Below are 16,051 nucleotides of genomic sequence, written 5' to 3'. Positions count from 1 at the left end.
CGGGGTGGGAAGAGAATGCTTACAAAAATAAACCCACAGTAAGAAATCTGACACAGGAGCATATCTGGAGGTCAGTGTGGGAGCGCCAATATATGAACCAACTCTGGATCCACCTTGCATATTTATACATTTAAGTCTTCTCCCGAATCATTCTGTTTATTTTCTCATGATATTAAGGAATTATTTTACGTGAAAGCCCAGTTCCAAAATCAAGAGTCTTTCGCTAATTCCGACATTCCGGGGAATGAGACTCTGCAGAGCAGTCCATCACGACACCTATCTGCCCGCCTCCATCAGGCGGTGATTGGTAACTATGATTCCGTCTTCGTGATTCTGGTGGTTAGGACCGCTGTCAATCACTTTACCCCCCCCCCCTCCAGGGACGAAGAGGGGTGTGGGCTCGCGGGCGGCCGGTAGTGGGAACGCGCTGACGTTGTTGAATGTTTAGCTTTGCTCGAGCAACCATGGCAGCCGTTCGGTGACAGCTCGGCGGCTCCTCTCTGACCGTCACTCTCTATTGCCGTTAACTGCTAGCCTGATCCCCCGCTACCCACGGGAGGATTTCCCCACCTCCCCCGGTTTGTTTGTAATTCACTTTGGAACTTTGCTACGGCGGTTGTGTTGAGGTAGGTGCTGACTTGCCAGGCCGCCCTGCACGCAGCCTTGACTAAGGCCTTTATCAGAGATTCCCGAGCGACTGGAGCTGCCGCAAGGCCTCGAGTTGGGATTCGCTGAGTATTCAGCGGCCCGGCCCGACCCGACCTGGCGCGGTTCGGCTATTCCGGGCCAGACGGCAGGAAGACGAATCACCACACCCCACAGACCCACAACCAACCAACCCTATTACGGTCCGTTTTCTCCCTCACCAAACCTGTCCCACGACGCTTCCATCACCCCTTCCCAACCTCTCCAATTATCTTGCCCAACCTCAACACCCACCACGGTCTCTTTCCTCACCCCCCCCCCCCCCCCAGATCCCGCTCTCCTGACCCACCCCGGTTCCCGCTCTCTTTCCTCACCCCTGCCTCCCCCCGAGGCTCCCGTTCTCTTTCCTCACCCCTGACTCCCCCCGAGGCTCTCGCTGTTTCTGCACCCCCTGGACGAACCCCCCCCCCCCGGGTCCCGCTCTGTTCCCCCCCGACCCCCACGCCCCCAGGCTCCCGCTCTGTTTCCCCACCCCCGCAAGCTCCTGCACTCCTTCCCCCCCCCCCCCCGTTTCTCCACCCCCTGGACGAACCCCCCGGCTCCCGCTCTGTTTCCCCACCCCCTGGACCCCCGCAAGCTCCTGCACTTCAACCGCCACCCCCTGACTTCCTCCCCCCCCCCCCCACCCCCTGTTTCTCCACCCCCCGGACGAACCCCCCCCCCCCCCGGTCCCGCTCTTTTCACCCCCGACCCCCGCAAGCTCCTGCACCCCCCCCCCGACCTCCTTCCTCCACCCCCACCCCCTGTTTCTCCACCCCCACCCCCTGTTTCTCCACCCCCTGGACGACCCCCCCCGGGTCCCGCTCTGTTCCCCCCAACCCCCCACCCCCTGGACCCCCGTAAGCTCCTGCACTTCCCCCCCCCCCACCCCCTGACTTCCCCCCCCCGACTTCCCCCCCCACCCCCTGACTTCCCCCCCCCCACCCCCCCCACCCCCTGACTTCCCCCCCCCACCCCCCCCCAGACTTCCCCCCCCCACCCCCCCCCACCCCCTGACTTCCCCCCCCCACCCCCTGACTTCCCCCCCCACCCCCTGACTTCCCCCCCCCACCCCCTGACTTCCCCCCCCCACCCCCTGACTTCCCCCCCCCCACCCCCTGACTTCCCCCCCCCACCCCCTGACTTCCCCCCCCCACCCCCTGACTTTCCCCCCCCACCCCCTGACTTTCCCCCCCCACCCCCTGACTTCCCCCCCACCCCCTGACTCCCCCCCCCACCCCCTGACTCCCCCCCCCACCCCCTGACTTCCCCCCCCCACCCCCTGACTTCCCCCCCCCACCCCCTGACTTCCCCCCCCACCCCCTGACTTCCCCCCCCCACCCCCTGACTCTCCCCCCCCCACCCCCTGACTCTCCCCCCCCCACCCCCTGACTCTCCCCCCCCCACCCCCTGACTTCCCCTCCCCCCCCGACTTCCTTCCTCCCCCCCCCGACTTCCTTCCTCCCCCCCCCGACTTCCTTCCTCCCCCCCCGACTTCCTTCCTCCCCACCCTCCGACTCCTCCCCCCCCCCCCCCCCACCCTCCGACTTCCCCCCCCACCCTCCGACTCCTGGTCTGTTTCTCCACTGCCTGGACGAACACCCCCCCCGCTCTGTTTTCAGACCCCCACCCCCTGGACCCCTGCAAGCTTCTAATCTTCCCCCATCCCTTGGACTCCTCTCTTTCCCCACCCCCTGGACCCCCTGCCCTTTTTCCCCACCCCCGGACCCCCTGCCCAGGCTCCTGCTCTCTTTCCCCACCCCCTGGACCCCCCACGCTCCAGTTCTCTTGTCTCTTCCGCCCGCCGGCCGGCTCCCATTGTCTTTCCACACTCCCTGACACCCCCAGTTTACGCTGTCTTTTCCCTACCCCTTGACCGTTCCCAGCTCCCACCCTCTGACCCCGCCATCTCTCTCTGTCTTCACTACTCTGCTGACTTCCCCACTGCCTGCTCTGTTTTGCCCCCACCACACCCACCTGAGCTCCTGCTGTTTTGCCATTCCTGCCACCACATCCCCCAGAGCTCCCACTCCTGCCCCCAAGCTCCCGGTCTCTGGTGCTTTCTCCCACCCCGTTCACTGCTGTCCACATCTCCAACATTCTTTCTCTCTCTCTCTCCTTCCCCGCCCCCAGTTACACATGGTGGACTGTTAGAACAGTTGAGTGACTGTTGAAATGAGCAAGTTTCTGTTAAAGATTTTAGGCAAATTAATGTTAAAATGTGAAAAGGATGATGTGGTTGTGATTAGTTAGATGGAATGCAGAGAATGTTATTAAAAGCAGAGAGTTGGAGAATAATGAATAATATAAACAGGGGAACTGGGTAATTTCCAACTTCACGGCATAGTGGGAAGTGCTAATTGTTTACCTTGTAGGTGAAAATTCATTTTTGTATTTGATTATTTCAAAATTCTGTTGCATTAGATGGAGAGTGCAATTCAGTTCTGTTAAAAGTAGAACTGCTGTTAAACGCATCTTTTAAATTGCCATCAAATTGGGGTGGCATGGTGACTCAGTGATTAGCACGGCAGCCTCGCAGCACCAGGGACCCGGGTTCAATTCCAGCCTCAGACGACTGACTGTGGAGTTTGCGCATTCTCCCCGTGTCTGAGTGGGTTTCTTCCAGGTGCTCCGGTTTCCTCCAACAGTCCAAAGATGTGCAAGCTAGGTGGATTGGCCATGCTAAATTGCCCGTAGTGTTTAGGAGTGTGTGGGTTACAGAGGGGATAGGTCTGGGTGGGATGCTTCAAGGGGCAGTGTGTACTTGTTGGCCCAAAGGGCCTGTTTCCACACTGTAGGGAATCTAATCTTAAAAAAAACACAACTTGCATTAGTCAGGTTTCTGTAGTTTGCTGATTCTAGCAGTGTACATTGGGATAGAAGCAGGGTTCCACACTGTATGCAAATCAACTTTAATTACCTTCATACAAGAGAGCCAGATTGTAACCTTCATTTAAGTTCACTGGAGCAGAGGCAAATTTTGAATTATAACAATGGAGCAAACCCTTTCCCATAATTGTTGAGCAGAAGAAAATGGCATGTTTAGTAACAACTTTTTTTCCTGATTGTAAAAAATAATTTTTAATTTGTCTCCATATCATGTGAAGTGAAATGAAATGAGTAATGTATTGCCATGTAACATGGGCACGTGTGACAATGTGGATTTTTGTGTGCTAATCAAGATTCAGGTTTTAACGTTGAAATATAGTAGAAGGATCTATCTGAACTCTAACATCTGTTCTTCGTACAGTTCTCCAACTCCTAATCTTTAAAAATGTTACAAAGTTTCACAAGAAAATATTATCTCAATTTCACCTATATTGTTCTTGGAGCTATTTTCGTCATCCCATTCCTCTGATCTTTCTTTGTAAACACGAAAGATTTTCCAAAGTCTATCAATTTTATTTTAAATCTGTAACAAATTCTACATATTAATAAACTACGATGGTTAAAGTCCTAAGAGCCCCTACATATTGTTTTCGAAAAAGGTCTGGCCACTGCTGTTTTTGCTGTTTTAATGGTGTTAAATGTATGCTGTCAGGTTATTGATTCGTCAAGGAGTACAAGTTGTTTTTCTCTTTTTATCCACGATTACTTTTGAAGAACTGTATTTTTCTAATGAAAAAACCAAGTTCTCTAATTTCTTATTGCAACTAAGGTCTCATACCTGGTAGTAAACCCTTGAGAAAATTGGTTGAGCACATTGACAACTTACTTGAAGTAAGGCACCCAAACCTGCAAGCAATATTCTCAACGTGGCCGTAACATGGGCTTTTATAATTTCTGTTTTCTTGATTGCTGTATTCTGCTTGTAACGTACAGTCCCATATTCTTTTGCCCTGCCTTTAAATATGTGCATTTGAAACTCAGTTTCTGTATTCTCATTTAACTTTAACTATTAGCATATATTTCCTCTTTTCTCACCAAAATGTGTCAATTTGCCACACTACTAATCTGCCTTGCTGCTTCCTGAAGTGACTTTGACTTGTACTGCTGTTCATGTATGGTGATTGCCTGAGTTCTATACTGTTATACTTATGGAAAAGATTGAAAGCTAACAATGAGGAAATTATAGCAATCAGACTAGCATTTTAAAAATTACAAATAGTCATAGCCTACTGGGTGTAGTAGTCCAGTCATAACCCAAGCAGTGTAGAGTTGGAAATCATGCTCAAGGTTGCCATCGAGACATGAGCTTCAATAATAAAATGAATATCATTGATTTTAATTCAAATCAGACTACTACGAAATAGTCTGTGGAATTGAGTAGCAGATTTAAGAAACTGAAATAAATGCAGAATGGAAAAATAATGTATTATTGAATACAAGAATAGTCTTAACTTCTATAGTTGGAGCAGCAGAGAGCATAGAAAGTAGGAGCTGGAGTAGGCCAATCAGCATTTTGAGCCTGCTCCACCAATCATTATGATCGTGGCTGATCATCCAACTCAGTAGCCTCTCCCTGCTTTTCCTTATGTCCTTTGATCCCTCAAGTCCCAAGTGCTATATAAGACCCCTTCGTGAAGTAATGCAATGTTTTGGCCGCCACTGCTTTTGCAGTAGCAAATTCCACAGGATCTCAGTCCTTGGGTGAAGAAATTTCTCGGCACCTTAGTCCAAATTGATCCATCACTTAACCTTAGAGTGCAAGGGTTCCGGACTCCCCTGTCGTTACTAATATCCATCCTGCATCCACACTGTCGAGTTGGTAGAATTTTATGAGCCTTTGTGAGTTTGTCTCCACACCCCCAAATTCTTCTGAGCCCCAGTGAATGAAAACCTAACTGATTTTGTGTCTCTTCACATGTCAGTTCTACCACCTCAGAAATCAAACAGATAAAACTTTGCTGCACTCCCTTTTTGGCAACAATATCCTTTCTCAAATAAGAAAACCAAAACTGCTCATATCATTCCTGGTATGATCTCATCAAGGCCCAGTGTAATTGCAGCAAGACATCTGTGCTCAAATCCCCTCACTATGAAGGCCGATGTATACCTTCTTTACCACCAGCTGCACGTACATGGTTACTTTCAATGGGTGGTGTTGGAGAACACCTGGGTCTCATTGTGTACTCTTGTCTCTGTTTATGGGCATTCAGGTATTCTTTGTTTTTGTTCCAAAGTAGATGACCTCACGTTTATCCATATTGTACTGCATCTGCCGTACATTTGCCACTCATTCAGCTTGTCCAAATCACACTGAAATAAGTCTGCATTCTTCTTGCAGCACATCCTCCCACCTAGGCTTGTGTAATCTACAAATTTGTGTATATTACATTTAGTTCCCTTGTCTTCATTAATAGGTAGTTTGAATAGCTCAGGTGCTTGCACTGATGCCTGCGGTACTCCAGCTAGTCATTTTGGAAAAGGACCCATTTATTCCTGTTCTTTGTTTCCTGTCTGCCAAGCAGTTTTATATCCATTTCAATGCACTACCTCAATTCCATGTCCTTTAATTTTATGCACTGATGTCTGCTTTCAGATTTTGTTGAAAGTTTTCTGTAAGTTCAACTACACCACATCCACTGATGCACCCAAAACTCTACTAGTTACATCCTCAAAAAAAAATTCCACTAGATTTGTTAAGCTTGATTTCCCATTCGTAAATCCATGCTGACTTTGTCTGGCCCTGCCACTATTTTTCAAGTACATGACAATTAAATTTAGCATTTTCCCCACTGCCAATGATACCGGTTTTCTCTCCTTTTAAAAGGAGAGGTTACATTAGCTACCTTCAAACTTGTAGGAACCGTTCCAGAGCCTTTAGAAACTGTAGAAAATGACTACAAATACATCCACTGTTTCCAGGGCCTCTTTTTCTATCTACCAAGGGATATAGTTTAGTGGGGCCTTGGGGATTTTTCTGCTTTCAATCCCATTAATTTCCTAGCACTATTTTCCTTCTCATACTGATTTCCTTTGGTTTCTCCCTCTTGGTAAACTGTGTTCTTCAACATTTCTGGTGTGGTATTTGCAACCTCTGTTGTGAACACCAAACCAAAGTATGCATTTATTTAATCAGCTGTTTCTTTGTTTCCCCCTTACAAATTCCCGAGTTTCTGACTGTACTAGACCTACATTTATCTTCAGCCTTTTTCACTTATATCTTTGAAGCTTTTCCAGTCAATTTTTATGCTCCCTGGAAGCTTACTCTTGTAGTCTATTTTCTCCTTCTTAATCAATCCCTTTGTCTTCCTTTGCTGAGTTTGAAACTGTTCCCACTCCTTGGGTCTTTCTTTCTGGCAAATTTGTATGCCTGTCAAAACTAGTACTGCCTCTCTTTTCCCTTGTAAGCCATGGTTTGGCTACCTTTTCCATTTTACTTTTGTGCCAAACGGGAATGCAAACTTGGTGTGGTTCATCCAAGTGCCGTTTGAATGTTTGCCATTGTCTTTCCACAGTCATCCTTTTAAGTAACATACCCTAATCTAACGTGGTCAACTTGCGCCACATACTATTGTCATTTCAGTTCAAAAAGACAGAAAAACAGATTGAACTGTGAAAGAGATAGTAGGAACTGCTGATGCTGGAGAATCTGAGATAACAAGGTGTAGAGCTGGATGAACACAGCAGGCCAAGCAGCATCAGAGGAGCAGGAAGAAGGGTCTCAACCCGAAACGTCAGCTTTCCTGCTCCTCTGATGCTGCTTGGCCTGCTGTGTTCACCCAGCTTTACACCTTGTTATGCTGAATTGTGAAATCTTGGATTTAATGAGTCTGAAAAAATGTGAAGGCCAGAATTATTTTTAAATGACCTATAACGTGCAGAAGTATGTTGCAGAAATAGTAAATATGAATGGAAGAAATAGACCTCAACATAAGACGAAGTCTTGAAATTAATAGGAAGGAAATACAGGAGGTAGTTGCTTTGGTGGGACAATGAGCTTTCTTATTGAAACCAAAATACTTTGGATTCTGGAAATCTGAAATGAAGATGAAAGGCACTCAGTAGGTCTGGCCAGGTTCTAAAGAAAGGTTATACACTTATGACAGTCAACATCAACTGCGTCTTTCTGTGTCCAGATGCTGCTAGACCCACTGAACTAACTTGCTGACATATTACTGAAATAGAATATATGGTAAAACTTTAGCTGACTCAGCTTAAAGAAAAATAAAATATTGCAAGTGAGGTTTAAAAATGAGGTTCATATTAGAGGTTAAATATGCGATTGAATATATGAAAATTGATATGGCAACTGGGGATAAAAAAAAGTGCCCCAAGAGGGACCCTGTAGAATAAAGACTTTTTCTTTTACAGAAAGCTTGAAACTCTAATACAATGAGTGTCTCAGAGGCCTACCTGTGGAGTTTGACTTTATTTGTTGCATTGTTTGAGATGTCAAAAATCCAGAGAACAAAGAACATTGACATAACAAGGTGTAGAGCTGGATGAACACAGCAGGCCAAGCAGCATCAGAGGAGCAGGTTAGCTGACGTTTTGGGTCGAGAAGGGTCTCGACCCAAAACATCAACTTTCCTGCTTCTCTGATGCTGCTTGGCCTGCTGTGTTCATCTAGCTGTTCACCTTATTATCTCAGATTCTCCAGCATCAGCAGTTCCTACTGTCTAAAGAACATTGAGAACCCAACTTTAAGAAACATTCTTTAAAATGCAGCAAAATAATTTTCAGCATAGGAATGAACATTTGGATTGTGAACTTGGGAACTTGTAAACAGATGAAACTGATAGAAAATTTATCAATTAAGGCATTGTTTGACAGTGAAGTATTTTTAAAAGAAGTGTTCTGCAGGGATCTGCTATATGGGAACAACAAGCATAAGCAAACATTGATTCTTTTCACATGAAAATATTTGTCATCAATTTTTAAAAAAAAATAGAATGGAAGGATACAGTACTGACAGCACAGAGATCAGGCTGCGAATTGCCTTTAAATATTGCTTGTGTTTGGGTAGTCAGAGTGGATGAGAATATTGGACCTCGTGAAAACATTGGACCAGTTGAGTGGTGCCATCTATAGCAGAACTTCATTTTTAAAAGACAAGAAAAGCGATGAATGAGTGGACTTTTTAATTACATACAAATTAGGATGGTTTTGGTGTAGGGAAGAATCAGCCCTGACACCATTCAGCATTATGCCTGTTCTAGTCTTATAGTCCCTGTGTAAAACAAGCATAATCATAAGGAAAGCTTTTAAGTTAATATCTGAAAATTATCATAGTAATATCAAAAGACAGGAAGATAAGAATGTAGAAATTGCATTTCGAATGGCTGGCATCGCAGGCTGTTGTATCACATATGTGAGCTGAAAAGCATGGTGTCCACTGGTTACCAATCAACGTTGAAGAGACAGCACCACTCAGATGATTGGGTACCATCTTTTGTTTTGCACGCTCCATCTCTTTTTTTGCTGTAGCAGTAGCATAAAGATTTTGTAGCATGGGGCCATTGTCCCATTTCAACAGCTCTCTGAAAGAGCAATATATAATGGCTCTGGTTGTTGGAATGCTAAGCAAGCATATTGATTGCAGTTTGAATCTATTCATTGTCCATAATCATCTGGTTTTTTTTTTGACGTAAAGAAGATAAAGCCAACAAATGGATCTGATTGTAGAAAATATTTTTTTTTCCCCCTCTGAGCAACATTTTGTTTTAAACTTGGCAAGCGAATTTCAGAATCACTAAAGTGCCATGGCATGGGTGGTGATTTGGCCTATTGACTCTGCTCTGGTTCTCCAAATGAACATCCTGACTTTATATCATTCTTTCCGTTTCTTTCCCAAACTTTGCACGTTGTTTCTATTTAAGTAACCATCCAACGCTATCTTGAATACTTCACACTGCCTCCACCACATTTCAAGGTGGTCCATTCCAGACCTGTACTGCTCTCGTGAAGGTTTCTTTACTCAGTTTGGGTTTACTATTTTTGCAAATCATTCTAAATCTGCATCTTCCTGTTATTAATCCTTGTGCCAAAATAGTTTCTGTCTCTCTCAATCCAGTCCCCTCAAGACTTTGAAAACTTCTATCAGATCTCTTTTCAGCCCCCTTCTCTAAAACACAGTTCCAGCCTTTCCAGTTGTCGCACCTCATTCTATAGCATTCTTGGAAATCAAGCCCTGCTATTCCTGGATTTGTCACAAGCATGTAAAATTCACCAATTTAGCTGTCGTTTAGATTCAGATTGACAGAAGGCAAGAACAGATTTAAGTACTAAACAAGAATTGCTCTTTATTACAAATAAACAGATTCTATGTGTGAGCAATAAAAAAAGAATTATTAACATTACAATTAGTTGAGTTAGGTCTAAACCACCTTCAGAACCATTCCAGACCTGCTGAGTGCCTCCAGTACTTCTGCCTTTATTTCAGATTGCCAGAATCCACTGTATTTTTGCTTCAATAAGATAGCTGTAACACCCCCTTAGAAAATTCTACACAGAAAAATGCAAAAAAAAACTAGCATTATGAATGAGACCGACAAGGAAGCCAGTTTTTAAGAGAAGCAAAAACACAACTTGCTGGAAATGCTCAGCATATCTGGCAGCATTTGTGGAGAGAAATCTGTGTTAACATTTCAGGTCGAGTGACTCTTCCTCAGAGGGTAACATTTTGGGTTGAGTGACTGTTCCTCAGAGGGTTCTCCCTGAGGAAGTATCACTTGACCCAAATGTTAATTCTGATTTCTCTTCACAGATGCTGCCAGACCTGCTGAGCTTTTCCAGCAATTTCTGCTACCGTTTCTGATTTACGGCATCCACAGATTTTTTTGGTTTCTATTTAGGAAGTTCAAGGATCCTTGTGCACAGGATATGCTGAACTAATTATTTGGCTTGTCGGGCATACTGCTGCTTGAACTTACTTCTCCAGGTACTTTGATTATCAGAGCTGCATAGTACGTCTGCTTCGTGCTTATGACATCCCTGACTTATTGTTGAAAAGCCACAGCTCATTCAATTGGCTAGGATTGAGCCATTTAGTTACAGTAAAGGACAGCACCGCCTTTTCTGAAGCTCTGATAACTTCTCACCAAACATCCACAAGCTGATCAGTTACCAGTGAGCCAGTTGTATAGTTGATGGCAGACAGAAGGCCTTTGTCATTCCCAATTTGTCACCATTCCATAGTCCAATCATCTAAATTGTTGCTGGTCAAATCTTCCTTTGTAGCCACCCTTTGCCTCCAGCATGCCTATAATCAGCTGACATCGAATAGTTGTCTGGATTCTGAACCACGTTGCATTTGTACTCTTTGTCCCTGTTAAATCCCGGGATATTTTATGTTTTGTTCACTGCAGTCTCTACCTCTTGCCATTTTCAATGTTCTGTGCTCTTAAACTTCCAGGTCCCTCTGCTCCCGCACTTCCTTTTGAATTGTACCCCATATGTTAAATTGTGTCCATGTTGTCATTACCAAAATGCATCACCTCACTTCACATTGAGCTTCAAATAATATCTGTCCATCCACTCCAACTTCACTGTATCCTTTTGAAGTTTTACATTTCATCCTCAAGTTTTGCAATTCTGTCAAGATAAAACTAAAATAGAACAACAACATTTTACAATATTGTGATTAGCTGTAAGGATGTAAGATATAGGATCAGGAGTAATCCAATGGATTTTTCAGGTCTCCTCTACTTAGGAGTATTCCTTGCTCATCTATTTTAAATTCTATCATTTTGAAATATTCTCATATCCCTTAATTTTCTTAGTATCCAAAATCCTGAGTCTTTACTTTGAATATACTCAAACGTCTACAGCCATCTGAGGATTAGAATTTAAGCTTCACAATCTTTAGAGTGAAGAAAAGTCTGCTGAATTCAATTCTGAATGGCCAACGTCTTATTCTGAGAATAAGATGTTATCCTAGACTTGCCTGCCTGAGAAAACAGAACTGTGTGAATCTTCCCTTATTTCTTTTAAATTCCAGAAATCGTAGGCCTTGATAACTCAATCTTTTTCAGAACAGTCTCCTTATCAAAGGAAACAGTCTAGGAAAATCATTTTGTGTTACATCAAAAGCACATATTCTCTTCCTTAGATGAAGAAACCAAAGGTATGCACTTTACTCCAGGTATGGTCTCACTGAAGTCTTATGCGATTGCAGTGACTCTTCCTCACTGTTGTACTTCAATTGCTTTGTATTAAAGATTATTACATACTATTTACTTTTCTAATTGTTTTCTTTAATTGCATGTTATGCTTCTGTAACTCTGCCGTTCTTCTGGATTTTCTACTAGCTTGAGGACAGATATAAAATAGGGAATGAAGTTTCTTTTCCTGCCTCTAATGGACTCTCACTCTGGGTATTTTTTATTTGCTCACAGTAACTTTCTTTGTGTGTACTTTATAGTAATTGTGACTCTATTTGTAGATTTCAGTGTTATCCTTTGAATTCCAAAAATCTTCTAATTCTCAAACTTGCTATGCTTTTTGGCTATCAGTTTTGTCAAGTTTTGTGAAAGGCTAGTCAAGGCCTAGCAAGATCTCTGTCCATATGGTGCCAAAATTGCTTCGTTAACTGCCCATCTAGACCCCCCGGTGCTTCTTTTGCCCGGTTTTAGCCCCACCCTACTACGCACTCTACCCAGAACAGTTCACGAATGATGGGATATTCCAGAATGGACTGGCGTTTCTGGTGCCAGTGTCATCTTTAAAAGGCTGTTGTACACTCGGACAAGCACCATCAGTTTGGAGCTGTCCTGTACGTTTCCTGATATTTTCCCCAGCTAAGGCAGACAAAGAAAAACTGTCCCACTTTATGGTTAGATGCTTGGAGATCCTGGTGGACTTGGTGATACGAAGGCAGAACTTGCCCTAACCCTACGACTGGCAGTGGAGGTTTGCACATCAGACATGCTGGTCTGGTCTGAGATTGCTACCTGAGTCAGTGCTGTCTCTGTCATCTGGTTGAATGCACAACGATGTAGGAAGGAGGTCAGTGACAACCTTCACTCTGCTGCCTCAAGTGGTACCATCTTTCTAATAACTCACATGCTCTCTAGCTTTTACTGTACCCACCTCCCACCAAGATGCACGGTCTACTGTTCTCACTACTAAATACAGCATCTTCCCTTACTCAATTTTGCCCCCATCAACTCCTGACGTCACTAACCCCGCATGCCTCCTTCACTGTCTAATCACTCACTTAAGACACCTTCCTCTCGGCACCAAAAATAACAGCTGTGCCACCCACTGTCATCTCCCTTAGTACCTGTCACAAACCCCACCTCCCCCCCCATCAAATTCCAAGAGGAATATAGCCCAAAATAGGGCAGAAGGACTCGATGAGTGGTGGGCTGCCCAACATGTAGCTCCTCAATCCCTATGAAAAGAGGATCCTGACTCTGACCACCCCAAGCGGCTGGCTGACTGTGTCTAAGCTCCTGGACTAATATTGGAGGCTTCCCTTGACTTACTCTGCCAAGACCCCCTGACCAAAGATCTTCTGTCTTGCTTTGTGTTTGTGTTAGAGGCAGTGGTGCAGTAGTAATGTCACTGGACTAGTAATCCAGAATCCTCTGAATGTTCAGGGCGCATTGGTTCAAATCCCATCGTGATAGATGGTGAAAATTGAATTAGCGATAGAATACTAACTGACTGTTGACCATGTAAGCATTTGATTGTTGCATAAACCTATATTCTTTAGGGAAGGTTTTGCTTTGCCTCCTTTAAAGAAAACAAAAACTGCAATCTTTAACTGGGATAGCCTACATTAAACTCTAGGCCCATAGCAATGAGATGATTCTTAATTACCTTTTTGCCTGTTAGGGATGGCCAATAAATGCTGACATAACCAGTGATGTCCACATCCTATCTTTCTGAAAAAAAAGGCAGACAATATAGTAGCACTGTGAACTTGAATGTTTGGCTGAGGGGTAAGGCGTAAAGTGGCAAGGCAGGGATGATGCATGCATTCGGTTTGACTGACTCAGCACTCAGTGAAGATGCGGGAGATGCCACCTTGGTCCAGTTTGTGAGCTGGTTGCTTGCCCCGACCACAAATGCATCATTGCATTGCTAGTTGCTGTTGTGCTCTGAGTTGTAGCATTGAAGTGCCAAAGCACCCTGTAAGTGGATTGAAGATGGGTTATGTGGATAATGCCATTGCGTGTGAACATATGTGGGGCTGGTGGTAACGGAGTGTGCCCTGAGGGGTGACATCTGGTGTCAAAATTCAAGATGTCAAGAATTTTTGGTGTCCAGTTTGCTTGTGGTGGGCTGTAAGATTGGAAGCTGCATATTATAAATCTTGTTCCCTTTTTCAGCATCTTGCTGCTGCCAAGTGTGAATCTTGCTTAGAATCCCAAAACTTAGCTCAAAAATGCAGTGACTTTCTCACAACATCAATATAACTCTGTTTAATCCAAAACTATTTTTAAAATGGATTCTGCTGTTATCACTGATCAGGTGACACACCTTTGAACAAAATTCTTCTGTATTTTCCTTTTGTTCTTTTGATTTTTAAATGTCTGTCACCTATTTATTGACAGCCCATTCAGTGGAAATAATTATCCCTATGAACTTTATTAAAGCTCTTCATAATACTCACATCTGCACCACACCGCAGCAGTGTCATTCTTTTGTTCGCCTTTTAATAGATGAATGAAGGTAACACGAGGTCCTTTCAGGTTTCATAACTAAATTGTACTCATAATCGAAGTGTTCTATGCTATCTTTAATTCTAATGCTTGTTTTCTCGACAGCTTTCCTAAGCTAGGCTTCAAAACTGGACAATTCTAATTGAACCATGCCATTGATTTTATATGGGTTTGACAGCTGTTTATATCCACTTACTTAAAAAGCTGCGTACCATTAGATTTTTGCAATTTTGATAGTGCAAGCACAAATTGAGCATTTGTTTATTTAAATGCAGAGATGTTTCTGATTATTCACTGAGGGTTCCATTATGAACCTAAACCACATCGGGCTTTACAGCAACATCGTGTCAGATGGCACATAATGTCATAACTTACTTTTGAAAACAAAATTATGGATAAGTGCTGTTTTTTGTGAACTTATGCTATTCTTCATTTAGTATCTGTGGCTTGACTTGGTTCAATTTTTCTGTATTTTTCAAAATCTCAAAATGAGTGTCCATTCTTTCAGCCTCATCATTACTCTTCCTTTTAAAGTCTAGTTTATGCAGGAATATGGTATACAAGTTTTCCAAATTAGAGAGTCACCTGGGATCTAGTACTATGTTATTAGAATTTTTAGTTCTTGCCTGAATTGCTCTGTTGGCATAACCCTGTTTGGCATCATGAAGTTCAATAGAATGCGAAGGGGTATCCTGTTTTTATAGTGTGTAGCCAGTAATGTTGCCTAGTTGACAACAAGCCCATCTATTCAGCTACTGGGAGGGCGTAGCTATGAAACACTAAAGTCCTTTGGTAATGGTCTTTCACTACTAGTTGTTAAAATGCCTAAATTGTTTAAATTGGCCCTAAAATTCATTATTTATGTTATTTCTTTAGAATCTCGCTGTCCAGAAAGAATAAAGCAGTCTCGTGGAAATTAAGTAAGTTTTATGTCTTCCTTAAAGTTGCAGCTGTGCAAACTGTTTACTTTTATTTGTCAGATTTTCAGCAGTGCTGTCAACTGCATTTGATGGCCCTTCTTCATGTGTAGTGTTTTTTGCTTTGGCACGCTGTACTGCAGTCTTGAAAATGTGAGAAATTTCTTTCCCTGAAGATTGCAGTGAACCAGAGTTGTTTTTTTCTTCACAACAGTCCAATTTTTGCCACAAACCTGCAAAGAATAACACACTTCAATACAAAATTTTCATAAAATAATTCTTCACTTTGTATTCATCGCATTTAAAGATCACAAGCTGAACTATTGTTAGGTGCAAATATAATTTGAAGAAAAAGTGAATTGTTTTGTGTTTAAAAATAAAAGCAGTCATGCAGTCAGTATTATCTGGTATATTTTGAAGATCTCATGTTGGTTCGTGTAACTGGAATTTTTTTGTGGCAAAGTTCGTGATAAAGCAAGAGCAGCTGCAGGAAATTTCTAGCCAGTTAAATATAGTATTAGAAATACAATGACATGGGTAATTTTGAGTATAGGTTTGAATTTAAGTACTCATTCATGTTTCTAAATTACATTGTAGCTGTTGCATTGCAGACAATGCTTTAGTTGGGAAACCTCAAGGTAATAAAATTCAAAATATTCCTTTTGAGCAAACATGACTGAATGAGTAACGTCACAGATCAAAGTCAGCACAATGCTGATTTCAGACAGAAAATTTGAATCAAAGTGCTGGGGACAATGGACAGTAGTTTGACATTCACCCTTGCTCATTTTGGAATTTTTACTCAAGCTTGGGATCATAGTGGTTGGAAAGGTGGGTTTTATTTGAAGATTTGAGTTGGAGGAGGTTGTTTAAGCTTTGCTGACTCTACAGTAG

General features: G+C 43.5%; 1 protein-coding gene across 9 annotated transcripts in view; it reads left to right on the top strand.

Moving 5' to 3' along the window:
• Positions 1-412: 412 nt before the first annotated feature.
• The window catches only part of LOC125458480 (mitogen-activated protein kinase 9), a 57,168-nt gene continuing 41,529 nt past the window's right edge, over positions 413-16,051 (top strand). For 7 of the 9 annotated variants that reach the window (XM_048543761.2, XM_048543762.2, XM_048543764.2 and 4 more), the window contains exons 1-2: positions 413-626; positions 15,117-15,160. The gene's annotated coding sequence lies outside the window, so the exon portion shown is untranslated. The remainder of the gene's footprint in view (positions 627-15,116; positions 15,161-16,051) is intronic. The other 2 variants (XM_048543767.2, XM_048543766.2) reach the window with 1 other exon arrangement.

The sequence above is a fragment of the Stegostoma tigrinum genome, chromosome 13 (assembly GCF_030684315.1).
Source record: "Stegostoma tigrinum isolate sSteTig4 chromosome 13, sSteTig4.hap1, whole genome shotgun sequence".
NCBI lineage: Eukaryota > Metazoa > Chordata > Chondrichthyes > Orectolobiformes > Stegostomatidae > Stegostoma > Stegostoma tigrinum.
Note: the sequence above shows the minus strand (reverse complement) of the source record. Positions and strands in the feature narration are given on the sequence as shown.